This window comes from Oncorhynchus mykiss, chromosome 11, assembly GCF_013265735.2.
Source record: "Oncorhynchus mykiss isolate Arlee chromosome 11, USDA_OmykA_1.1, whole genome shotgun sequence".
In the NCBI taxonomy this organism is placed as follows: domain Eukaryota; kingdom Metazoa; phylum Chordata; class Actinopteri; order Salmoniformes; family Salmonidae; genus Oncorhynchus; species Oncorhynchus mykiss.
Window position 1 is genome coordinate 65,138,873 of NC_048575.1, and position 27,054 is coordinate 65,165,926.

A 27,054-nucleotide genomic window follows, 5' to 3' on the forward strand; every position below is an offset into this window, starting at 1 on the left:
AAGCAGTGTATGGGGATTATCAGTTGTCGTCTGACTGCACCCCCAACCCCCCTATATATGTGCCTGGTATCAAATGTGTTCTCCCCAGAGAGACCCCAGGTGTGCAGGGTAAACAACCCTCAGGGAAATGGACATTTCAACTCACTGAGGCCTCCTCCTCTCCTCTGCCCAGGGAATTCCCGATCTTCCTCCTCAGCCTTTCTCAGTCCCAACTCCTTACATACATGTTTCACCAGCCCCTACGCATGCCTCCCCAGCCCCAGCTTCTCCAACCTATAGTCCCAAATACACTTATGTCAGCCCTAACCTTGAAGGTAATCCTAACTCTAACCCTAGCCTCAACTTTAACCCTAGCCTCAACTCTAACCCTAGCCTCAATTCTAGCCTCCACTTGAACCCTAGTCTCAACTCTAACCCTAGTATCAACTCTAGCCTCAACTCTAACCCTAAGCCTCAACTCTAGCCTCCACTCTAACCCTAGCCTCAACTCTAACCCTAGCCTCAACTCTAGCCTCAACTCTAACCCTAGCTTCAACTCTAGTCTCAACTCTAACCCTAGCCTCAACTCTAACCCTAGTCTCAACTCTAGCCTCAAATCTAACCCTAACCTCAACTCTTGCCTCATCTCTAACCCAAGACTCAACAATAGCCTCAACTCTAACCCTAGCCTCAACTCTTGCCTCATCTCTAACCCAAGACTCAACAATAGCCTCAACTCCAACCCTAGACTCAACTCTAACCCTAACCCTAAACAACACCCAAACTGAACCCCTGCCTCTAACAACAATACACATTCCCCATATTGTACCTTCCTTACTGATGCTCATACTCATCCCCCAGACCCTACCCTACCCCAGCCCACCACAGGGGCCTCTGTCAGGGCTAAGGGACACTAATCACACCCCAGCCTGCCCAGGGCCTCAGAGGGGTGAGACCAGACCAGACACTTCTGCTCAGCCCTCCCTCCCTCTCCAGCAGCCACACCCTCCGATGTTTGGCAGCCTGCAGTGGTGTGGTGGTGAAACGGTCTAGCTTGAATCACAAAGACAATCTGTCAGTGCCTTGGCTGATGTGATTCAGCTGCAGCTGGTGCAGACTGCATGAGGGATTTGACTCAGACTCAGACACTCAGACCCATTCAGTCAGAGCCCTGTGAACTGAACAGTGTTATCAGTTAGCTGTATAGCTCCCCCTGCTGTTAGTGTCTCTGTGAGAGGGAGACATGGATCTGGGATGTGCATTGTGTATCAGTACAGCCTGATGTAGAAGCATCGGGACATAGGAGGAGATGGATAGTGGATCCAGCAATGACTGGGTGGTCCACCTGATTCATCCTGCCCATATCCTCTCTCCACTACAGCACATCCCCCTTGTCCCCCTCACACAGAGGCAAACTGTAGATGCCCCCCCCCCCTCCACACACACTGTTCCCCTGAAGCTCTTCTCTGCCCCTCTGCTCTATGATTAGCAGCCCATGACACCTGTGGGGTTTGGTGTATGTGTGTGAGCAGGGAGTTAGGGAGATGGGGGTGGAGGAGGTTACACTAGAGAGTTTGTAGTAGGGGCTGGGGAGCACTCCTGGCCTCCTGTGGAGGACCCTTCATCTTACTGTCTGCCTCAATGCCTCCCTCAGTGCTCCGAGGTGTATTTCCTGTTAATTGGCTTCCGACTTGTGTCTTGTGGCATTTCCCCCCCCCCCCCCCCACCCCACATCCACCACCCCCACATCCACCACCCCCATGCCTCCAGGGCTTGGCCCTCTCGTTGCTGTGTAATATGCTTCCTTTCTTTAACTTTACACATTCCTGTGTGTAAGGCAGGCAGGCAGCAGAGTGATCTGCAAAGAGACAAAGACTTGCAAAGAGAAAGAGAAAGCGAGAGAGCGACAGAGAGAGAAGGAGAGTGAGAGAGAGAAAGAAAGAAAGAAAGAAAGAAAGAAGGAAAGAAAGAAAGAAAGAAAAAAAAAAAAAGCAGCACTTGCCATTACATTTTTACGTACACACAAAATATGTTGTTTTATCATTACGACTGCTCAGACATGCATTAAAGAGCAACAATCTGAAAAGTGGCCCTCCCCTCTTTTTTCTTTCCTTCTCTCCCTCTCCTCGTCTCCCTCTCCTCCTCTCTCAGTTTTGCTTTATCCCCTGCTCTGTTTTCCCTGGCCCAAAATGCCCGGCAGTTTGCACTAGGCCAACTCAACCAGAACCGATGTCATTCAAATCCAGTTAAATAAATGGTCCTATAAATTCACTCCAATAATAAGCCTGGGTGCTGGAGGAATGTGTGGCGGGGAGGGATGCAGGGATTGAGGAAGAGAGGGACTGAAAGAGGGGAGAGCGAGTGTCAGACCCAGACAGCTAGGGCCTGTGCTGCAGTGTGAGAAAGGCAGGCTGCTGCTGTTTGCTTGTTAAAGAGGGGACATCTCTCTCTCTCTCTCTCTCTCACTGGGAGCTGGGGTGGGAGACTCCAGGCAAATGGGACCTCAGGGACACTTTAACTCAGCCCACCCAGAGACAGTCTGAGGCTAGGGCCAGCAATCAGGGCCCAGCCAGCCAGGGCTACTAATCTTCAGGACCCTGTGAGAACCACAGTGTCTTAATGAGGTGTCTGTCTGGAACGCTGTTCTATATAGGTAAAATGGATCAGGGAAATAGTGTTGGTCAATGGGATTAATAGTATATCGTTAATGTGTTTTCATAAGCAGATGATTATTCTCTTACTTCTTCTAATTTCTGTATGATATATTATATCCTTCCATAGCGTCAGTCCTCCTCAGTGTCCTCGATTTCCCTATGTAGGCTAATAATCATAACCACAACTGTAGAGGTTACAACCAACTGTCTCTGGAAGTAACATGCCGTTGTCGATTGTTGACATACATCACAACCTGCATCAAATGACCTTTAACTCCATAAACTAACCAATGAACCCTAAACTGTTCTACATTCCACATCCATAGGTGGATCTAAGCAGCAGACTCCTTAGTGGAGCAGGGTTTTTGGGGGGCTCGTTGGATCGTTTGGTTGGTCTGTGTGTTTACCGTGAAGCTGATTTATCTGTGCTTCCGCAGTAGCCGGGTTGGCTTGCAGCGCATGAGAAAGCAAGCGCCCGCCAGGCCCCCACACCATCTCAGCCAGGCAGTTAGACTCTGTGGGAAACAGGAAAGGCCAATAGTAGTCCTGCTACCATACAGGGATGCGCTAACACAACTCTGCGACAGAGTGACGGATCGCAACAAGGGCGTCATGTTGTGTAAGTGTCTCATTCACACCACAATTCAATAGCGAACATGAGAGAGGAGGTCCGCTAGAGCACATTAAAGCATCAAAGCCCCCACAATGCCTTCTGGGAAACAATGGCAGGTAGGGACCACAGCCCCGCTATTGCGCGCACTGTAAACGCTGCACTCTCCACGGGCTCCACGCTGCCTAAATGACATTACCTGGCACTATAAAACAAACACACACTGCCCTGCCACACTTTGAACTGAGGGGCTTTGTTTGGACTGGCAACCCCAGGGGGCCACAAGGCAGGAGTGGGTGGGAGAGGGTGTCCATGCAGGCCAGGAGGGACTCAGCCCCCCAACCCCTCCTCCACTGAGTGACTGAGCTACTGTGTGATGCCAGTGATCCGCAACCCGCTTACTGCCTTGAATCGCTCCCACCCCCCTCGCCGCCCCTCTCCTCAGGAGAAAGAAAAATCCCCCAGAGCACCTTGAAATGGGTCTGGGGCAGGGTGATCTGGGGTTGTTGCTGGTTAACTCCCTGCAGCCTATCTAGCCTGGTTAGAGGAGGCATTTTTCATGCAACAGAGAGTGAGGGCGTGGAACAGGTCAGACCCAGCTCAGCCTGACCCATATATAACCACTCAGTGGACTAGAAAGTCTCTGTCTGTATATCTATTACATGTATCTAACATTGGAAAATAAACTGTGTGGAGGGCAAATGCTGACATAGTGGAAAAATGGGCTGACGATATGAAAGGCTGGGATAATTAATGGTTGCCACGGACAATGAAATAAAAAAGGAGAAAAATAGAGTGTATACTGTGTGTGTGGTGTATACTATATGTGTGTTTCTGTGTAGTGTGTGTGTGTTTGTGTGGTGTGTGTGTCTGTGTGTAGTGTGTGTGGTGTGTACTGTATGTGTCTGTGTGTAGTGTGAGTGTGTTTGTGTGGTCTGTGTGTCTGTGTGTAGTGTGTGTGTGGTGTGTACTGTATGTGTGTGTGTGTGTGGTGTGTATGTCTGTGTGTAGTGTGTGTGTGGTGTGTACTGTATGTGTGTTTGTGTGGTGTGTGTGTCTGTGTGTAGTGTGTGTGTGGTGTGTACTGTATGTGTGTCTGTGTGGTGTGTGTGTCTGTGTGTGTGTTTGTGTGGTGTGTGTGTCTGTGTGTAGTGTGTGTGTGGTGTGTACTGTATGTGTGTTTGTGTGGTGTGTGTGTCTTTATGTAGTGTGTGTGTGTGTGGTGTATGTGTATGTGTGTAGTGTGTGTGTGGTGTGTACTGTATGTGTGTTTGTGTTGTGTGTGTGTGTCTGTGTGTAGTGTGTGTGTGGTGTGTACTGTATGTGTGTTTGTGTGGTGTGTGTGTCTCTGTGTAGTGTGTGTGGGGTGTGTACTGTATGTGTGTGTGTGTGGTGTGTGTGTCTGTGTGTAGTGTGTGTGTGGTGTGTACTCTATGTGTGTGTGTGTGTCTGTGTGTGTGTGGTGTGTGTGTCTGTGTGTAGTGTGTGTGTGGTGTGTACTGTATGTGTGTGTGTGTGTCTGTGTGTAGTGTGTGTGTGGTGTGTACTGTATGTGTGTGTGTGTGGTGTGTGTGTGTGTGGTGTGTACTGTATGCGTGTTTGTGTGGTGTGTGTGTCTTTATGTAGTGTGTGTGTGTGTGTGGTGTATGTGTATGTGTGTAGTGTGTGTGTGGTGTGTACTGTATGTGTGTGGTGTGTGTGTGTGTGTGTGGTGTGTACTGTATGCGTGTTTGTGTGGTGTGTGTGTCTTTATGTAGTGTGTGTGTGTGTGGTGTATGTGTATGTGTGTAGTGTGTGTGTGGTGTGTACTGTATGTGTGTGGTGTGTGTGTATGTGTGTAGTGTGTGTGTGGTGTGTGTGTCTGTGTGTAGTGTGTGTGTGGTGTGTACTGTATGTGTGTGTGTGTGGTGTGTGTGTCTGTGTGTAGTGTGTGTGTGGTGTGTACTGTATGTGTGTGTGTGTGGTGTGTGTGTCTGTGTGTAGTGTGTGTGTGGTGTATACTGTATGTGTGTGTGTGGTGTGTGTCTGTGTGTAGTGTGTGTGTGGTGTGTACTGTATGTGTGTGTGTGGTGTGTGTGTCTGTGTGTAGTGTGTGTGGGGTGTGTACTGTATGTGTGTTTGTGTGGTCTGTGTGTCTGTGTGTAGTGTGTGTGTGGTGTGTACTGTATGTGTGTGTGTGTCTGTGTGTAGTGTGTGTGTGGTGTGTACTGTATGTGTGTGTGTGTGGTGTGTGTGTCTGTGTGTAGTGTGTGTGTGGTGTGTACTGTATGTGTGTTTGTGTGGTGTGTGTGTCTGTGTGTAGTGTGTGTGGGGTGTGTACTGTATGTGTGTTTGTGTGGTCTGTGTGTCTGTGTGTAGTGTGTGTGTGGTGTGTACTGTATGTGTGTGTGTGTGGTGTGTGTGTCTGTGTGTAGTGTGTGTGTGCAGTGGTGTAGTGGAGCCTGGAGAAGTGGGTATACTCAGATTTTGGCAACATGTTCCAAACAGCCGCCCTGCAAAGGATCTTTTTTTCTTCAAGTTTTCGCTCTGTCACTGTTTTAAAAATGTTTTTACAGAAAATTGTATGTAGTAAGTCCACAACAGTGCTTAAAACACATAAGAGACCACTTTTGATGTCTGGGATTTTTTGTTGTTGAAATTTTGATTTTTAAGTGTTGTTACCCTTCAATTGAATTGTGCAGGCATCTAGCACTGCTGTTCGGTTTGTCGTGTTTCTGTAGCCCATTAAGTTGAGTTTGCTAAACAAATGGCCACTGGATTGATGCAATAATCATGATATCATTCTACCAGGTTGGCATAGACTACTTTGTAGCTAGTTAACATTTAACTGAGAAGGTTTTAGGGAAAGCCTTTCTATCTACCAGAAGATGGTTAGGCCTATCATTAGCATCACTATATTTTTCCTGTTCCTTAATTGTTTTAAACCTGGACGTTTTACTTAAGAAATAAGGTACAAGAGGCGGTTCTGTATCAATACACAGTATCACATACACATGGTTAGCAGATGTTAATGCGAGTGTAGCGAAATGCTTGTGCTTCTATTTCTGACAGTGCAGGAATCTCAAAAATAATTATACATCTAATTTATTTATTGTCCTATCATGGGGAACTACATTTAAAAAATAAATAATACATCTAATTGATTTATTCATGGTACTGTATTGATGGAACGGTCCACAATCCTATACCCTAAACACCAACCTGAATGACCCAGATACTAAGGAGAAGCCCCTAACTGTTTTATGTGCATGCTGTAAGCGGTCTGTATGCAGCCAAAATGTGGTCAGAGAACTAGAGCAGCACCGCCCCCTCAAGATTCTGAGCCTGCCTGGCAGGGTTGGTCCTGCAAAGCCAAAGCCCCCTAAAGGGAGAGCACAATATACAAGGAAATTCACAAAGCTGCTAATGAGAACCTTGTTGACCTTGTACCTAGCCGGTGGGGATTCTGGTGGGGTTATCTGCAGTAACCCATGGGCAGGGGGTCACACTCGGACATTCAGAGAGGGACCATGGTGGCACAAAATCAAAGGTCTGACTGCAAGGAGATGCTTGGGAATATGGTCACTACGGGAAACCATGTTGTGGGTGTTTCAGGCAAAGGGGTTATATCTGACTTCCATCATCTAGGACGTGACAATGGATAAACAGAATTTTCTAAATATATACACAACCGTTCAAAAGTTTGGGGTCACTTAGAAATGTCCTTGTTTTTGAAAGATTTTTTTTTTTTTTTTTTGTCCATTAAAATAACATCATATTGATCAGAGATACAGTGTAGACGTTGTTAATGTTTTTTTTGGTTTTATTTTGTTCTACTGTATTATTGACTGTATGTTTTGTTTATTCCATGTGTAACTCTGTGTTGTTGTATGTGTCAAATTGCTATGCTTAATCTTGGCCAGGTTGCAGTTGCAAATGAGAACTTGTTCTCAACTAGCCTACCTGGTTAAATAAAGGTGTTCTCAACTAGCCTACCTGGTTAAATAAAGGTGTTCTCAACTAGCCTACCTGGTTAAATAAAGGTGTTCTCAACTAGCCTACCTGGTTAAATAAAGGTGAAATAAATAAAACTACAAAAATTAAATAAATAAAATGTTGTAAATGATGTAGCTGGAAACGGCATAATATTTATGGAATATCTACAGTTGAAGTCAGAAGTTTACATACACCTTAGCCAAATACATTTAAACTCAGTTTTTCACAATTCCTGACATTTATTCCAAATAAATATTCCCTTTCTTAGTTCAGTTAGGATCACCACCTTATTTTAAGAATTTGAAATGTCAGAGTAATATTAGAGAGAATTCTTTATTTCAGCTTTTATTTCTTTCATCACATTCCCAGTGGGTCAGAGGTTTACATACACTCAATTAGTATTTGGTAGCATTGCCTTTAAATTGTTTAACTTGGGTCAATTGTTTCAGGTAGCCTCCCACAAGCTTCCCACAATAAGTTGGGTGAATTTTGGCCCATTCCTCCTGACAGAGCTGGTGTAACTGAGTCAGGTTTGTAGGCCTCCTTGCTTGCACACTCTTTTTCAGTTCTGCCCACAAATGTTCTACAGGATTGAGGTTGAGGCTTTGTGATGGCCACTCCAATACCTTGACTTTGTTGTCCTTAAGTCATTTTGCCACAACTTTGGAAGTCTGCTTGGGGTCATTGTCCATTTGGAAGACCCATTTGCGACCAAGCTTTAACTTCCTGACTGATGTATTGAGATGTTGCTTCAATATATCCACATAATTGTCCTTCCTCATGATGCCATCTATTTTGTGAAGTGCACCAGTCCCTCCTGCAGCTAAGTACCCCCACAACATGATGCTGCCACCCCCGTGCCTCACGGTTGGGATGGTGTTCTTTTGCTTGCAAGCCTCCAATCTTCCACCAAACATAACAATGGTCATTATGACCAAACAGTTCTATTTTTGTTTCCTCAGACCAGAGGACATTTCTCCAAAAAGTAAAATCTTTGTCCCCACGTGCAGTTGCAAACCGTAGTCTGGCTTTTTTTATGGAGGTTTTGGAGCAGTGGCTTCTTCCTTGCTGAGCGGCCTTTCAGGTTATGTCGATATAGGACTCGTTTTACTGTGGATATAGATACTTTTGTACCTGTTTCCTCCAGCATCTTCACAAGGTCCTTTGCTGTTGTTCTGGGATTGATTTGCACTTTTCGCACCAAAGTACGTTCATCTCTAGGAGACAGAACGCGTCTCCTTCCTGAGCGGTATGACGGCTGTGTGGTCCCATGGTGTTTATACTTGCATACTAATGTTTGTACAGATGAACGTGGTACGTTTGTAAATTGCTCCCAAGAATGAACCAGACTTGTGGAGGTCTACCATTTTTTTCTGAGGTCTTGGCTGATTTCTTTTGATTTTCCCATGATGTCAAGCAATGAGGCACTGAGTTTGAAGGTAGGCCGTGAAATACATCCACAGGTACACCTCCAATTGACTTAAATGATGTCAATTAGCCTATCAAAAGCTTCTGAAGCCATGATATTATTTTCTGGAATTTTCCCAGCTGTTTAAAGGCACAGTCAACTTAGTGTATGTAACTTCTGACACATTGGAATTGTGATACAGTGAATTATAAGTGAAATAATCTGTCTGTAAACAATTGTTGGAAAAATTACTTGTGCCATGCACAAAGTAGATGTCCTAACCGACTTGCCAAAACTATAGTTTGTTAACAAGAAATTTGTGGAGTGGTTGAAAAACGAGTTTTAATGACTCCAACCTGTGTATGTAAACTTCCGACTTCAACTGTAGGTATTATTTTTTGTCCAGATGGGATATGGCAGTGTGCAGTGTGATGGCGATTGCGTCATCTGTGGACCTGTCAGTGCAATATGCAAATTGAAGTGGGTCTAGGGTGGCCGGTAAGGTGGCGGTGATATGATCCTTGACTAGCCCTTCAAAGCACTTCATGATGACAGAAGTAAGATCTACGGGGCGGTAGTCATTTAGTTCCGTTATCTTTGCCTTCTTGGGTACAGGAACAATGGTGGCCGTCTTTAAGCTTGTGGGGACAGCAGACTGGGATAGGGATTGATTGATTATGTCCGTAAACACACCAGTCAGCTGGTCTGCGTGTGCTCTGAATAAAACTACAAAAATTAAATAAATAAAATGTTGTAAATGATGTAGCTGGAAACGGCATAATATTTATGGAATATCTACAGTTGAAGTCAGAAGTTTACAAACACCTTAGCCAAATACATTTAAACTCAGTTTTTCACAATTCCTGACATTTATTCCAAATAAATATTCCCTTTCTTAGTTCAGTTAGGATCACCACCTTATTTTAAGAATTTGAAATGTCAGAGTAATATTAGAGAGAATTCTTTATTTCAGCTTTTATTTCTTTCATCACATTCCCAGTGGGTCAGAGGTTTACATACACTCAATTAGTATTTGGTAGCATTGCCTTTAAATTGTTTAACTTGGGTCAATTGTTTCAGGTAGCCTCCCACAAGCTTCCCACAATAAGTTGGGTGAATTTTGGCCCATTCCTCCTGACAGAGCTGGTGTAACTGAGTCAGGTTTGTAGGCCTCCTTGCTTGCACACTCTTTTTCAGTTCTGCCCACAAATGTTCTACAGGATTGAGGTTGAGGCTTTGTGATGGCCACTCCAATACCTTGACTTTGTTGTCCTTAAGTCATTTTGCCACAACTTTGGAAGTCTGCTTGGGGTCATTGTCCATTTGGAAGACCCATTTGCGACCAAGCTTTAACTTCCTGACTGATGTATTGAGATGTTGCTTCAATATATCCACATAATTCTCCTTCCTCATGATGCCATCTATTTTGTGAAGTGCACCAGTCCCTCCTGCAGCTAAGTACCCCCACAACATGATGCTGCCACCCCCGTGCCTCACGGTTGGGATGGTGTTCTTTTGCTTGCAAGCCTCCAATCTTCCACCAAACATAACAATGGTCATTATGACCAAACAGTTCTATTTTTGTTTCCTCAGACCAGAGGACATTTCTCCAAAAAGTAAAATCTTTGTCCCCACGTGCAGTTGCAAACCGTAGTCTGGCTTTTTTTATGGAGGTTTTGGAGCAGTGGCTTCTTCCTTGCTGAGCGGCCTTTCAGGTTATGTCGATATAGGACTCGTTTTACTGTGGATATAGATACTTTTGTACCTGTTTCCTCCAGCATCTTCACAAGGTCCTTTGCTGTTGTTCTGGGATTGATTTGCACTTTTCGCACCAAAGTACGTTCATCTCTAGGAGACAGAACGCGTCTCCTTCCTGAGCGGTATGACGGCTGTGTGGTCCCATGGTGTTTATACTTGCATACTAATGTTTGTACAGATGAACGTGGTACGTTTGTAAATTGCTCCCAAGAATGAACCAGACTTGTGGAGGTCTACCATTTTTTTCTGAGGTCTTGGCTGATTTCTTTTGATTTTCCCATGATGTCAAGCAATGAGGCACTGAGTTTGAAGGTAGGCCGTGAAATACATCCACAGGTACACCTCCAATTGACTTAAATGATGTCAATTAGCCTATCAAAAGCTTCTGAAGCCATGATATTATTTTCTGGAATTTTCCCAGCTGTTTAAAGGCACAGTCAACTTAGTGTATGTAACTTCTGACACATTGGAATTGTGATACAGTGAATTATAAGTGAAATAATCTGTCTGTAAACAATTGTTGGAAAAATTACTTGTGCCATGCACAAAGTAGATGTCCTAACCGACTTGCCAAAACTATAGTTTGTTAACAAGAAATTTGTGGAGTGGTTGAAAAACGAGTTTTAATGACTCCAACCTGTGTATGTAAACTTCCGACTTCAACTGTAGGTATTATTTTTTGTCCAGATGGGATATGGCAGTGTGCAGTGTGATGGCGATTGCGTCATCTGTGGACCTGTCAGTGCAATATGCAAATTGAAGTGGGTCTAGGGTGGCCGGTAAGGTGGCGGTGATATGATCCTTGACTAGCCCTTCAAAGCACTTCATGATGACAGAAGTAAGATCTACGGGGCGGTAGTCATTTAGTTCCGTTATCTTTGCCTTCTTGGGTACAGGAACAATGGTGGCCGTCTTTAAGCTTGTGGGGACAGCAGACTGGGATAGGGATTGATTGAATATGTCCGTAAACACACCAGTCAGCTGGTCTGCGTGTGCTCTGAGGACACGGCTACGGATGCCGTCTGGGCCAGCAGACTTGCGAGGGTTAACAAGTTGAAATGTTTTACTCACATCAGCCAAGGAGAAGGAGAGGGGGGGGGCAGTCTTTGTTAGCGAGGATATGTGGGAGTGTGAGTGCATGTATGTGTGTCTGCTGCTCTGCATATTTGTCTGCATATGCAGTATGTATCAATGTGTGCATATGTGTGTCTGCGTCTGCCCGAGTGTGTGTATGTATGGGGAGTGTAAGTGTACATACGTGTCTGGCTAACATTTATGGCTGCTCCATGTGTATCTATCATTCCCTCTGCGTTTACCAGCCACTTCAGTGTCTGTACACCCAGTGTAAACAACGTTTATCATTACATGCAAATTAGTGTCTTTACCTCCAGCCCCAACAAAGAGGACCGTTGAAGGCAGCTTGGGCATTTACAACCATGTTGAATTTTAGACTCCAGATTATAGGCTTATTCCAGACATTGTGTTGTGCTTTTCTGTCACTCACACTCAGCTGATGCTCCCTGTTAGACATATCTTGGGCATCCTGGACCCATCATTAAGGTTTTGACCAATATGCAGTCAAATAAAGGGCTGCAGCAGGAGATAAAGAGATTTATCGCTCTCTCTCTTACTACCCCCCCCCTCTCTCTTTCTCTCCCACCCTTCTCTTCCCTCCCTTTTTCTCTCTCTCTCTCTCTTTCTCTCCCACCCTTCTCTTCCCTCCCTTTTTCTCGCTCTCTCTCCCTTACTACCCCCCCCTCACTCTCTGGAAGGTGGGAGGTGATGTGTGTCTGTGTATGCTGCTGATAGTAGTAATTTCGGTGAGAGGCTGAGAGGCACCTCTGGGTACAGTACATCCGACCCGGCCCACCGCTTCATTTGTGGCTGTGAAATATGACAAGAGGCTCCCAGCAGGAGAGCAGAGATTTATGTGGTACTTATAAGCACTATCTCTCCAGGAGATCACACCCACAGACAGACCCAGCACAGCAAGTGAGCGAGAGGCCAAGTCCTCTATAGCAGAGATTTTCTAACTTTTCTTGCCCAGGACCCCCGTCCAGGCAAACTGCCGACCCAGGGATCCCCATCATATGTTAGCAAAAAAATATATAATCTTGTCTTACGATCAGGTGAATGAAAATGGCATGTAGAAGTAATAAACATTTTAAAATGAATATATTTTGTAGAAAGTTATATTATACAGTGCCTTGCGAAAGTATTCGGCCCCCTTGAACTTTGCGACCTTTTGCCACATTTCAGGCTTCAAACATAAAGATATAAAACTGTATTTTTTTGTGAAGAATGAACAACAAGTGGGACACAATCATGAAGTGGAACGACATTTATTGGATATTTCAAACTTTTTTAACAAATCAAAAACTGAAAAATTGGGCGTGCAAAAGTATTCAGCCCCTTTACTTTCAGTGCAGCAAACTCTCTCCAGAAGTTCAGTGAGGATCTCTGAATGATCCAATGTTGACCTAAATGACTAATGATGATAAATACAATCCACCTGTGTGTAATCAAGTCTCCGTATAAATGCACCTGCACTGTGATAGTCTCAGAGGTCCGTTAAAAGCGCAGAGAGCATCATGAAGAACAAGGAACACACCAGGCAGGTCCGAGATACTGTTGTGAAGAAGTTTAAAGCCGTATTTGGATACAAAAATATTTACCAAGCTTTAAACATCCCAAGGAGCACTGTGCAAGCGATAATATTGAAATGGAAGGAGTATCAGACCACTGCAAATCTACCAAGACCTGGCCGTCCCTCTAAACTTTCAGCTCATACAAGGAGAAGACTGATCAGAGATGCAGCCAAGAGGCCCATGATCACTCTGAATGAACTGCAGAGATCTACAGCTGAGGTGGGAGACTCTGTCCATAGGACAACAATCAGTTGTATATTGCACAAATCTGGCCTTTATGGAAGAGTGGCAAGAAGAAAGCCATTTCTTAAAGATATCCATAAAAAGTGTTGTTTAAAGTTTGCGTAAAAGCAACACAGCTGAACACACCATCCCCACTGTCAAACATGGTGGTGGCAGCATCATGGTTTGGGCCTGCTTTTCGTCAGCAGGGACAGGGAAGATGGTTAAAATTGATGGGAAGATGGATGGAGCCAAATACAGGACCATTCTGGAAGAAAACCTGATGGAGTCTGCAAAAGACCTGAGACTGGGACGGAGATTTGTCTTCCAACAAGACAATGATCCAAAACATAAAGCAAAATCTACAATGGAATGGTTCAAAAATAAACATATCCAGGTGTTAGAATGGCCAAGTCAAAGTCCAGACCTGAATCCAATCGAGAATCTGTGGAAAGAACTGAAAACTGCTGTTCACAAATGCTCTCCATCCAACCTCACTGAGCTCGAGCTGTTTTGCAAGGAGGAATGGGAAAACATTTCAGTCTCTCGATGTGCAAAACTGATAGAGACATACCCCAAGCGACTTACAGCTGTAATCGCAGCAAAAGGTGGCGCTACAAAGTATTAACTTAAGGGGGCTGAATAATTTTGCACGCCCAATTTTTCAGTTTTTGATTTGTTAAAAAAGTTTGAAATATACAATAAATGTCGTTCCACTTCATGATTGTGTCCCACTTGTTGTTGATTCTTCACAAAAAAATACAGTTTTATATCTTTATGTTTGAAGCCTGAAATGTGGCAAAAGGTTGCAAAGTTCAAGGGGGCCGAATACTTTCGCAAGGCACTGTATGTATTTTGCCATGGCTAATGTTCCTCTCCTCAAACATTATATCAAAATCAAGTTCTCTGAATGCCCATTATTTAACATTCTTTGATCATCCCTGACTGTCTAGCTTTTATTTGATTTTGAGTTCTCAAAGATGGTATTATTAAAAATATTGCTCAATATCTTTTCTGCATGCTTTCTGGTTTTGGTCATTCTAGTTGACACTGAAACCTAAGATGTTTTGATACAGAAAAAACCCTGTAATTAGCTCCAATGACTGTAATTTCCTCCATATTAAAGGGATAGTTTGAGATTTTGGCAATGAAGCCATTTATCTACCTCCCCAGAGTTGGATGAACAGGAATAGCTACCATGCTAACATTTCCTGTAGACTTCCAGTCTTCGCGCTAGTGTTAGTTAGCATTGGCTTGTGAAACTGCCTTTAATGTCCTTTATACTAAGTCTCTGCGGAGACTTAAAAATGGTTTCCACGATGGTATTCTGTTTCAGTTAGCGATATTCCCAAAATATTTTTTGGCACATAAAAAAGTCCCACAAAATATATACAAAATATTCTGACCCCCTGCAGTACCTCCGTGGAAGCCTATGGGGACGCAGACACCAGGTTGAAAACCCCTGCTCTATAGAAGCCAAGCTAGCTACGCTAATTCCTCTCTCTGGTTCCGTCAGACTCCCGCTCTCTCAATGGGATCTCACATGAGATGCGCAAAGCAGCTGGCAGGCATATTCACGGTAATTTTCAACCTCTCCTTGTCCAAGTCTCAAAGTAAATACATTCAATCTTGTTCTCAAAACTCTAAGGCTACCTGCCACAATGACTACCGACCTGTAGCACTCACATCTGTAATCATGAAGTGCTTTGAAAGGCTGGTTATGGCACACAGCAACTCCATCATCTCGGACCCCCTAGACCCAGTCCAATTTGCATACCGCCACAACAGATCCATAGACAATGCAATATCAAATGCACTCCACACTGCTCTCACCCAACTAGATGAGAGGAATACCTATGTGAGAATGCTGTTCATCGACTACAGCTCAGCATTCAACACCATAGACCCTCCCTGGGACTTAACACCTCCCTCTGCAACTGAATCCTGGACTTCCTGACAGGCCGACCCCAAGTGGTGAGGGTAGGCAACATTTCCTCCGCCACACTGATCCTCAACTTGGGGGCACCACAGGGGTGTGTGCTTAGTCCCTTCCATATTTCCTGTTCACCCATGACTGCGTGGCCATGCACCACTGCATTTTAAGTACTTAAAATGGTCCACACACACACAAACAGTCGTGAAGACTTTTCAACCTCCCCCTCAGGAGGTTGAAAAGATTTGGCATTTGCCCTCAAATCCTTATTGAGAGCATCTTGACTGGCTGCACCACTGCATGGTATGGCAACTGAACCGTCCTCGATTGCATGGCGCTACAGAGGGTAGTGTGGACAACCCAGTACATTACTGGGGCCGAGCTCCCTGCCATCCAGAACCTCTATATCAGGAAGGCAGAGCCAGAAAATTGTTAAAGACTCCAGCCACCCAGGCCATAGACTGTTCTCTTTGCTACCGCATGGCAAGCATTTCCGGAGCATCAAGTCTGATTCCAACAGGCTCCTGAACAGTTTCTGTCCCCAAATTATACTGTAAGACTGCTGAATGGCAAACAAAATAGCTACATGGACTATCTGCATCGACCATTCTATTTTATTTGAGATTTTTGCACTGCCTCTATGCACACTCACATACTCACTCTATGCCCATTCTACACACTCACTTACACACATACTCACACACTTAATTTGCTCACACACACATAACATGCACGCACATTCTTACTGACTCTACACACACACACTCACATACAATAATCATACACGCTGCTGCTACTCTGTTTATTATATATCCTGATGCCTAATAACCTTACCCCTATACATATCTAACCCTACCACTCCAGTATCCCTGCACATTGTAAATATGGTGTTGGAAATGACCCTATATATAGCGTACTTACTTTCTCGTGTTCTTCTTATATCTATTTGTTGTGTGTTTTTGTTGTACTTTTTCCATGTATTTTTCATCGTACTACATTGTTGGGAAAGAGCACACAAGAAAAGCATTTCACTCTATTAGTGCACGTAACAATAAAACGTTGAAACTTGAGCACTAAAACTAAGTGGTGCTGTATTGGAGCATTTAGCGTGCCTCTTTCCCTCTTCCCCCACCCCCTAGTGTGGGGTTAAGACATGTTCCCTGCACTGTTTCAAGTACAGGAGGCTTTGGGTTTGACAAGAGCTACCTTCTATTAAGACATGTCCGTGACAAGGCAACAATACTGTCAGATCTGTGCTAATAAACGTCAGCGCTTTCACACAAAAGAGGTAAGACACTGACCTTACCTTCTCTGGGAGGGCTGGTGGTGTATATTGCAGGGTAGTGTGTGGTGTGTGTTCACCTGTGACAGTGCCAGTCGTTAAGGAGTGAGGAGAGATGAGCTCCTGAGTGCTGGGCCAGGGAGGGACTGAGGAGCATGTTTAATACAGAGACGGAGACTGTGGCCTGTCTCCAATCCTGCCCTAATTCTGCCCTTTGACTGGAAAAGTCAAGAACGCTGCATGATGGGAGAGAGTGAGAAAAAAAGATAGTGTCAGAGAGGAGAGAAAGAAAGAAAGTTGAAAGAAGGGAAGAGAGACAATAAAATGGGGAGAAAGTGGCCCTTTGAACAAGTATTGAATGAAAGACTCAAGACCTCTCCGCCTGGAAACGACAAGGGGGAATTAGGGAACATACAAACTGCAGGTGTGCCCCCCCCACACACACACACACTTACATCCAAGTACTCATACACAGAGACACACTCACATGTAGATCATCTTCTTGGCGGCATGGGCAGCTGCAGCCGTTTCCCAGAAGCACATGTGATGTGAGGTGGGTTTAGCCATATCTCCATGGGTTTAGCAGTCTTTATGAGGGCAGATCCTCTGTGTGTGTTTCGCTGCCCGGGCACAGCTGACATGGCAATAAACATACTCTACCGCCACCATGTAGACACTGCCACATAGTAAGGGGATTATGGGAGTGAAAGTCTCAGACACACAGTTACGTCAGACGTACATACGCACACACACATAGACGGGAACACACACAGATACACACACTTAAAATGACCACTACAAACTCTCTCTCTCTCTCCCGCTCTGTCTCTCTCTCTCTCTCCTGTAGCTGATTAATAGTTTTGTAGTGTGTTGTCAGTAGAGAATTCCACAGGAAACCGTTGTAATTATGAAAACTAGACGTTGGATTCATCTATTTACTTTCCCCAAAATTATCATTAGCGAGGTTCTGGTTATTCCATTTGTCTCTGACTGAGAGTTTGGCATGGGACACATATGCAGGTCCTGGGCCTATCCCACGATCCCTTAGCCTGCGTCTCAAACAGCACCGTTTTCCATATATAGTGCACTTGTTTTGACCAGAACCCTATGGGTCCTGTCGAAAGTAGTGCACCACATAGGGAACAGGGTGCCATTTGGGATGCATCCTAAGTGTGATGACTTCATTAGGACTTGATTTGTCTCTCTATAAACACGCTGGTCTCTGTGAGATATGAACTCATAATGACATAACCTGGCCTAATTTATCTCACATACTACAAGTGTTCTGAAGCTTACAGACCGAAACCCTCTGTGAGAAAAATAAACTTGCAGCAATGAAGGTCTTAGTGATTGGAGTATAGCCTGCTGAAATGTAAAGCTACTAACCAGAACTAATATGAAAAAAATTTTTACACTTAGCTAGACGTAAGGGAGTTTAACGTGTGCGGTTGACTTTTGGACCTATTGATTTACTGTGTCTGAGGGGAGTGTGTGAGTTTTGAGGGGTTGGATGTTAATCGGCTGATCAGTGAAAGTGTTGGTGCTGTAATGTGCTCTTTTCCCAGTGTGTGGTGGGTCGGTGAGAGTTTGATATACACTCCTAGTTCTGTGTGTGTATGTGTGTGTGTATGTGTGTGTGTGTGTATGTGTGTGTGTGTGTGTGTGTGTGTGTGTGTGTGTGTGTGTGTGTGTCTGTACAGTGATTCATGAGTAGGCCTCTCTCACTGGCTGCAGTGTTTAGCACTCTGCCCTGGCCTGTCATCCACACTAGGCCTCACCATAAATTAGTGATCATTTGAAGTGACGTTAGTGAGCCTGTACGTTGTCACTGTGTGTGTGTGTGTGTGTGTGTGTGTGTGTGTGTGTGTGTGTGTGTGTGTGTGTGTGCGTCTATGCTTGTGTTTGTGTGTGTGTGATGCCTGCTTGGTTTAAAGAGAGTGATTTACGACAGACCTGAAGCACATCATTTCTTCAGCGTTTAGAGGATAGTTTGCTAATACCCTATGAGTCCTCCAGGTTTTCACGACGAAACGAGCGATCGTAAATCCGACAGTCACGCTAATGGTCCAGCTATCTTAAACTGTTGGATATATTTTTAAATACTGAGAGGTGCAGGTCCTGTATAGAGGGATGTACAAATCCCAAACCAAACAATCACTCACTAACCTCACATAGGGTTTGTTACCTGGACCCAGATTATGTCCTATTCCTGGACTAAAAAGCATGCTCAAATAAGAATCTCCATCTGAAAGTTCTATGTAGTCAAGAATTGCGCTTAATCTGTGTCTGGGAAACCTGCCCCAGAGAGAGCTGGAGCAATACAGAGAGGAGTCTACTCCAGACAGTCATGTGGTTTTCATCATATCAACACCTGATGTCATTGTGTTACATATACAGTGCTATGATTATTGGGTTTTTATGCAAATATTCTTCCAAACAGTATTAAACTCTTGACACAATGAATAAAGTATATTTTCCTAGCTGTGCTGCTGACATGCCTGGAGACATTAATCCATGCTTGATCATTTAGTAACTAACTTTACAGCATGTTCTCTTTGTGTTCTGAAATCAACTCCCTGTTTTCCCCCCAGTGAATGAATGGGATGGGTAAAAGAGAGAGCGCTTGCCTTGTCGGTGCTTGTTCAAACACGCAGAATTCAATAAAAGGAAGAGTAAATGAAAAACTGGTTTCCTGGATAAAATCCCACAGCGATGTTACAGAGTACCACCTACTGAGTCTGTGTCAGGCATGTCAACCACAACACCTGGGAGAAGTAGGAGGAATAATAGACTGTGTGGAGTGTATAAGCTCTGGGTAAGATAATACTTGCCTGATCCTAGAACTGTTTGTGCTGTCTCGCCAGCTCCTAATGACATTAGGAAGACAGCGCAAACAGATCTGGGGCCAGGCTAAGGGAATACTGCTTGCCATTTAGACTGGTTGTCCTGCCTGCCCTGTTAGCTCTACAGAACTGGCTTTAGTATCTTACATCAGTCGCTTTCAAACAGTTCTCAGTCATGGGAAATGTATCCTGTGTGGCCCCAAAGGATGCTTGGAAGGATTAGGAGGGGGTCCTGAGGTTCGCTGACTCTGAGCTCTGTATCTCTCAGGGGGGATGACTAGCAGGACCAAGCCCCTGCAGCTTCTCAAAGGCTGACCAGCAGAACCAAGCCCCTGCAGCTTCTCAAAGGCTGACCAGCAGAACCAAGCCCTGCAGCTTCTCAAAGGCTGACCAGCAGAACCAATCCCTGCAGCTTCTCAAAGGCTGACCAGAAGAACCATACCCTGGCAGCTTCTCAAAGGCTGACCAGCAGAACCAAGCCCCTGCAGCTTCTCAAAGGCTGACCAGCAGAACCAAGCCCTGGCAGCTTCTCAAAGGCTGACCAGCAGAACCAAGCCCTGGCAGCTTCTCAAATACTGACCAGCAGAACCATACCCTGGCAGCTTCTCAAAGGCTGACCAGCAGAACCAAGCCCTGGCAGCTTCTCAAATACTGACCAGCAGAACCATACCCTGGCAGCTTCTCAAAGGCCGACCAGCAGAACCAAGCCCTGGCAGCTTCTCAAATACTGACCAGCAGAACCATACCCTGGCAGCTTCTCAAAGGCTGACCAGCAGAACCAAGCCCTGGCAGCTTCTCAAAGGCTGACCAGCAGGTCCAAGCCCCTGCAGCTTCTCAAATGCTGACCAGCAGGACCAAGCCCTTGCAGCTTCTCAAATGCTGACCAGAGGACCAAGCCCCTGCAGCTTCTCAAAGGCTGACCATCAGGACCAACTCCATGCAGCTTCTCAAAGGCTGACCAGCAGACCCAAGCCCTGGCAGCTTCTCAAAGGCTGACCAGCAGGACCAAGCCCCTGCAGCTTCTCAAATGCTGATCAGCAGGACCAAGCCCCTGCAGCTTCTCAAAGGCCGACCAGCAGAACCAAGCCCTGGCAGCTTCTCAAAGGCTGACCAGCAGAACCAATCCCTGGCAGCTTCTCAAATTCTGACCAGCAGAACCAAGCCCTGGCATCTTCTCAAAGGCTGACCAGCAGAACCAAGCCCTGGCAGCTTCTCAAAGGCTGACCAGCAGAACCAATCCCTGGCAGCTTCTCAAATGCTGACCAGCAGAACCAAGCCCTGCTGCTTCTCAAATGCTGACCAGCAGAACCAAGCCCATGGTAGCTTCTCAAATGCTGACCAGCAGAACCATGCCCTGGCAGCTTCTCAAATGCTGACCAGCAGTACCAAGCCCTGGCAGCTTCTCAAATGCTGACCAGCAGTACCATGCCCTGGCAGCTTCTCAAATACTGACCAGCAGTACCAAGCCCTGGCAGCTTCTCAAATGCTGACCAGCAGAACCCTCCCCAACATTTATGCAAAAGCAATAATCATGTTACAATCACATTCTTCTAAAGACAGTTAACAACTGTAGTTAATTACAAGGTATAAGAGCGAGGGGGAGAAGAAAGTGAGAGAAGGAAGAAGGGAGACAAAGAGAGAGACAGAGAGAGAGATTGAAAACACAAATCTTAGGTTACATCTCTCACACATACAGTATACACAACACCCTTTTTATAGGCAGTGGACCTCCCAGGCTAAAGCCTTCATTAATTTATATTTGTGTGGTGGGGATTTGGTTTAATTAAATACAATTGTCAGTGTTACAGCTATTCCAATATTACACAAATATGTACTGTGAAGTCAAGACGTCTGTCACGACTTCCACCGAAGGTGGCTCCTCTCCCTGTTCGGGCGGCGCTCTGAGGTGGTCGTCGCCGGCCTACTAGCTGCCACCAATCCCTTTTCTTTTTCGTTTGGTTTTGTCTGTCTTGTGTTCACCTGTGTCTAATTTAGGCTAATCAGTGGGGTATTTAATCTCGCCCTACCCGCTAGGTTTTGTGTGGGATTGTTTGTGTATAGTTGCTTTCTGCACTGCATGTAGCTTTATGTTCGTTTTTGTATTTTGTTGTTTTTTCGGTGTCATTTAAAATAAAGAAAAATGTACGCCTACCACGCTGCACCTTGGTCCAATCCAACTTTAAACGATCGTGACAACGTCTGTATATTCCAATTGTGATTTTGGGCAGCTTAATGCACATCAGTCTAAAAATAAAGACAGTGCTCCAAAGTAACCAGCCACGAGAGGGGATTCTGATAGCCTAGAGAGGATGTAGAGGCTGCCTGAGCCCTAAAGCCCTTAGACACCTTCATAAAACCAAGTAAGATGTTTCCATTGACAACCGGATGTTATACTAATGATACATCCATGGTTTTACATTTGTTTTTATCCTGAAATCAAGTTGAGAGGTTAGTTACGTCATCTTGTTCAATGCTGTCGAGACAAACTGACAGGTTACGTAAACTGCCAATGCCCCATAACAGATTCCACTCAACAACAAGCCCCAGCAGAGACATGTACTGTATGTGCTGCACTGGAGCTGCTGCTGGATTTATGCCATTTATGCTGAAGTGGCATCCATTGTGTCCCCTCAGTTTTCTGGGCTGGTGCTGTGCTCGCTATACCTACCCTGTTGACTGCTCCCTGTGGGGTTTGGCTCTCTAGTGACTTCCTTTGTCCTGACTCCCGTGCCCTCCAAGCTGTCCAAACACACAGCACCTTAGAGAGGATTATGGGAATCTGCTGTATGGGAGGAGCACTCCCACCCTGTCTAATAGGAGAGGAGGAGGGAAGAAGTAGAGGAGGAGAGTGTTGAGGCGGCTCCCACGCCTTTCAGACCCAGTGCCCTAAGACTGCTTTATTAAATTGACTATTGCCTTCATGGAGAGGGGTCAACAGGTGTCAGTCTCAGTACGGTAGGGTGGTAGACTTAGGATGTCCACTTTGACCCCAGCAGTAGACTGGACAGCTGTGGTGGCTGTAGAAAAACAGAGTTGAGGTGGGGCTGATGTAACGTCTCCCCATTAAATGTGAAATGAAATTAAACAGAATTACAGATTATTAATGTATTCCCATGTAAAAACAGAAATGTAATGTGTACATGTATAGATCCATACCATGATTGTAATTCCCTTATACTACCTCATTTGCACTCACTGTATATAGACTTTTTGTTTTCTTTGTTCTACTGTATTATTGACTGTATGTTTGTTTATTCCATGTGTAACTCTGTATTGTTGTTTGTGTCACACTACTTTGCTTTATCTTGGCCAGGTCGCAGTTGTAAATGAGAACTTGTTCTCAACTAGCCTACCTGGTTAAATAAAGGTGTTCTCAACTAGCCTACCTGGTTAAATAAAGGTGTTCTCAACTAGCCTACCTGCTAAATAAAGGTGTTCTCAACTAGCCTACCTGGTTAAATAAAGGTGTTCTCAACTGGCCTACCTGGTTAAATAAAGGTGTTCTCAACTAGCCTACCTGCTAAATAAAGGTGTTCTCAACTAGCCTACCTGGTTAAATAAAGGTGTTCTCAACTAGCCTACCTGCTAAATAAAGGTGTTCTCAACTAGCCTACCTGGTTAAATAAAGGTGTTCTCAACTAGCCTACCTGCTAAATAAAGGTGTTCTCAACTAGCCTACCTGCTAAATAAAGGTGTTCTCAACTAGCCTACCTGGTTAAATAAAGGTGTTCTCAACTAGCCTACCTGCTATATAAAGGTGTTCTCAACTAGCCTACCTGGTTAAATAAAGGTGAAATAAAAAACAAAATACAAATTATTTTTATTCCGCAGGGTTGAAATTCTGTTGATTGGTCAAAATGATACCTGTCACTTTAAGCATGGCGTCTTGTAAGTAGGTAGGGAAGAGAAAAATGGCTGCTGTGCGATAAATAATGAATTATTTAAATGTGTGTTTGAAAACTTTTAAACAAAATATTTCAGTTACTGTTGTAAAACCTGTTCCTTACGATTATCTGCCTGGAAATCACTGGACTATTCTCACAAAATCACTTGTTGATTGACTCTACTGTATTTCCTATGTAAATATAATTGATCTTATTTTTTCCTATGGGATTATAATTTATATTTTGTGGATGCACATCTGTTCAGGAAGGACAGGTGATTGTTAGTAGCAATGATTATTACTGTACCTTAATTATCTAGGCTTGATGAGTGCTGATTTTTTAAATGAAAAACGTAGGCCTATTTTCCCAGGAACCTCCAAACCATACCAGATCTGGTGATGAGATCAGACCCCTCTCTCTGATCGTATCTGACACCAAGTCATTCTGTGTGATCCTTTGGGTCGACTCAGCCACCCTGGAGGTAGCAGCAGGGGAGTAGATGTGTTTAGGAGCCCCTGGGTAACAGCAAAGCCAATCGCTGGCTTCTGGGTCTGTCGCTGACGGCTCCTGGTTTTCCGTTTGGTTTTCCCCACTTTCCCCATTTCCATCTCCTACCCCCTCTCCTCACCCATCTCCATCACCCCCCCCCCCCCTCACCTTTGCTCACTCTCACTCCATCTCTCTTCCCCTCTATTCCAGCTGCAGACAGGAGCAGGGAAACCTCCAGCCAGACAGCCAGGTCCACAGAGGGCCTTGCCAATCAGAACTCTGGGAGAATCTCAATTGGTTTTGCTCGACTCGTTGCGTACTCCTCTCTTCTGACCTCTCCTTGCCTGCTTTTGAAAAAGTTCCCTATGAGTTGAAGTGTGGAGAGCAAAGGTGAAAACAAATGGGCTAGTATAAAATGAAACTCTCCTCCACTCCTCCAAAATAAATGTGTAAAGTGATAAAAACAAATGCAAGACATTTTTGGGAAAGAAGGATAAAAATAAGTGTTTGAAATATGTACATGCTTTTCTCCGACAAGAAACCAACAGCTGTTTCAAAGGGGCGTGACTGGTTTAAAAAAAGTAGGTACTCAAGGAGGGGAGTAAACTCCTCTGTTCACCTACTAAAGAATTGACACACTTTTGCCCAATTGAGAATTTTCCCCTGAAAGCAACAATGATGTTATCCTGGCAAGGCTAATGTCACACTCCACCCCAATGACATGATGTAACGAATTCACATGCACCGTATTAATGCAGTATATTGCGTTATATATTATGCTTTGTGTTATGTTAATCCATGCGTTATATTTCACACGATACAGATGAGGTTAAACATGGTGTATAAAACATAATGATACTTGTATAATGTAATGAATATTGGAACATGTGTTGAATGAGCCTGCCATGCCCATAATCCATTTGACATATTTTTGTATCCAGCCAAATCAGACCAGAAATTGGTGATGATGCGGTGATGTCGCCGAACAAAGACGTTCTGCAGAGTTGTTCTGCGGCGCTGTTCTGCGGCGCTGTTCTGCGGAGTTGTTCAGCGGAGTTGTTCTGCGGAGTTGTTCAGCGGAGTTGATCAGCTGAGTTGTTCAGCTGAGTTGTTCTGCAGAGTTGTTCAGCGCAGTTGTTCAGCGGAGTTGTTCTGTGGAGTTGTTCTGCGGAGTTGTTCTGTGGAGTTGTTCTGCGGAGTTGTTCAGCGGAGTTGTTCAGCGGAGTTGTTCTGTGAAATTGTTCTGCGGAGTTGTTCTGCAGAGTTGTTCAGCGGAGTTGTTCTGCAGAGTTGTTCAGCGGAGTTGTTCTGTGGAGTTGTTCTGCGGAGTTGTTCTGCAGAGTTGTTCAGCGGAGTTGTTCTGCAGAGTTGGTCAGCGGAGTTGTTCTGTGGAGTTGTTCTGCGGAGTTGTTCTGCAGAGTTGTTCAGCGGAGTTGTTCTGTGGAGTTGTTCTGCGGAGTTGTTCTGCGGAGTTGTTCAGCGGAGTTGTTCTGCAGAGTTGTTCTGCGGAGTTGTTCTGCGGAGTTGTTTAGCAGAATTGTTCTGCGGAGGTGTTTGAGGAAGGAACGAGAGGAAGGCTCCACACCACTTTCTCACTAGTTATCTTCTGATTATCTAATTTTGCTTTTGTCAAGTATGTGTGTGTGTTTTCTATCCCAGTTCGCTTCTCTCCCTGTAGGTTTTTCAGACACTCCCCACCCTGTGGCTGCAACCGTTGTAATATAGTGTATCCTGCACACACAACCTAGTTTCCTGGAACTGCCAATCTGCGGTCAATAAGGCTGAGTTCATATTAGCCTATATTGCCCTTCAGTCCCTACTCTTTTTGGCTCTGACATGGATTATCCCAGAGAACACTACTATTCCAGCTGCTCTCTCGTCATCCGACTATGTGCTCTCATAGTCTGAGGGCATCTGGTCGTCTCGGGGGTGACACAGAGCTCCTATTTGTCCTAAATTGAGATTTTCTCATTTCCCCCTCTCTCACCTGTCGACTCAATCTAAACATTGTTGTCATCTATCGCCCACCAGGAGCCCTCAGATAGTTCCTCAATGAGTTTGACACCTTGATAAGCTAATTTCCCGACGATGGCTCACCACTCATCACACTGGGAGACTTTAACCTTCCAACGCCTGACTTCAATTAAATTCTTTACACCTCTTTCTTTCCACTCCTTTCCTCGTTTGACCTTGCCCTTTCCCAGTCACCTCTCACTCGCAAGGCAAGCAGTACACTTGACCTCATATTCACGCTGTTCACCTACTAATCTCACTGCAACCCCATCCATGTCTCAGATCATTACTTTGTTTAATTTTCTCTTCATCAACCTTATCCACTCAGCCCCTACCCAAATGGTCATGCGCAGCTGCAATCTTCGCTCTCTTTCTCTCAATAATCTCTCCTCTTCTATCCTATCCTCTCTCGCTTCTGCTATATCCTTCTCCCTCCTGCCGCCTGACGGCCTCTTCAACCATACTCTCCTCCGTTTCCTCATCCTTTGACTCTCACTGTCCCGTTTCCTCATCCTTTGACTCTCACTGTCCCGTTTCCTCATCCTTTGACTCTCATTGTCCCGTTTCCTCATCCTTTGACTCTCACTGTCCCGTTTCCTCATCCTTTGACTCTCACTGTCCCGTTTCCTCATCCTTTGACTCTCACTGTCCCGTTTCCTCATCCTTTGACTCTCACTGTCCCGTTTCCTCATCCTTTGACTCTCACTGTCCCGTTTCCTCATCCTTTGACTCTCACTGTCCCGTTTCCTCATCCTTTGACTCTCACTGTCCCGTTTCCTCATCCTTTGACTCTCACTGTCCCGTTTCCTCATCCTTTGACTCTCACTGTCCCGTTTCCTCATCCTTTGACTCTCACTGTCCCGTTTCCTCATCCTTTGACGCTCACTGTCCCGTTTCCTCATCCTTTGACTCTCACTGTCCCGTTTCCTCATCCTTTGACTCTCACTGTCCCGTTTCCTCATCCTTTGACTCTCACTGTCCCGTTTCCTCATCCTTTGACTCTCACTGTCCCGTTTCCTCATGGCCGGCCCGACCCTCACGCTCCGTTGGCTGAGTGATTTACTGCATGCTTTCAGAACAGGCCTGCGGGCAGCTGATCAAAACTGGAGGAAAACTAAACTCCTGAAGGACCTATCATCCTTCCACTCCCTCCTCTCTATCGTCTCTTCCTCTGTATCCACTGCTAAAGCTGGTTTCCATCACTCTAAATTTCAAGCTTCTGCCTTCAACCCTCTTCTCCACTTTCTCCTCCCTCCTTAATCCTCCACCTCCTCCTTCTCCCTCCCTGCAGATTACTTTGTCCAGCACAGCCTACTGAGCCCACTGGTCCCACTCACACAGAACTACCCTATGCCC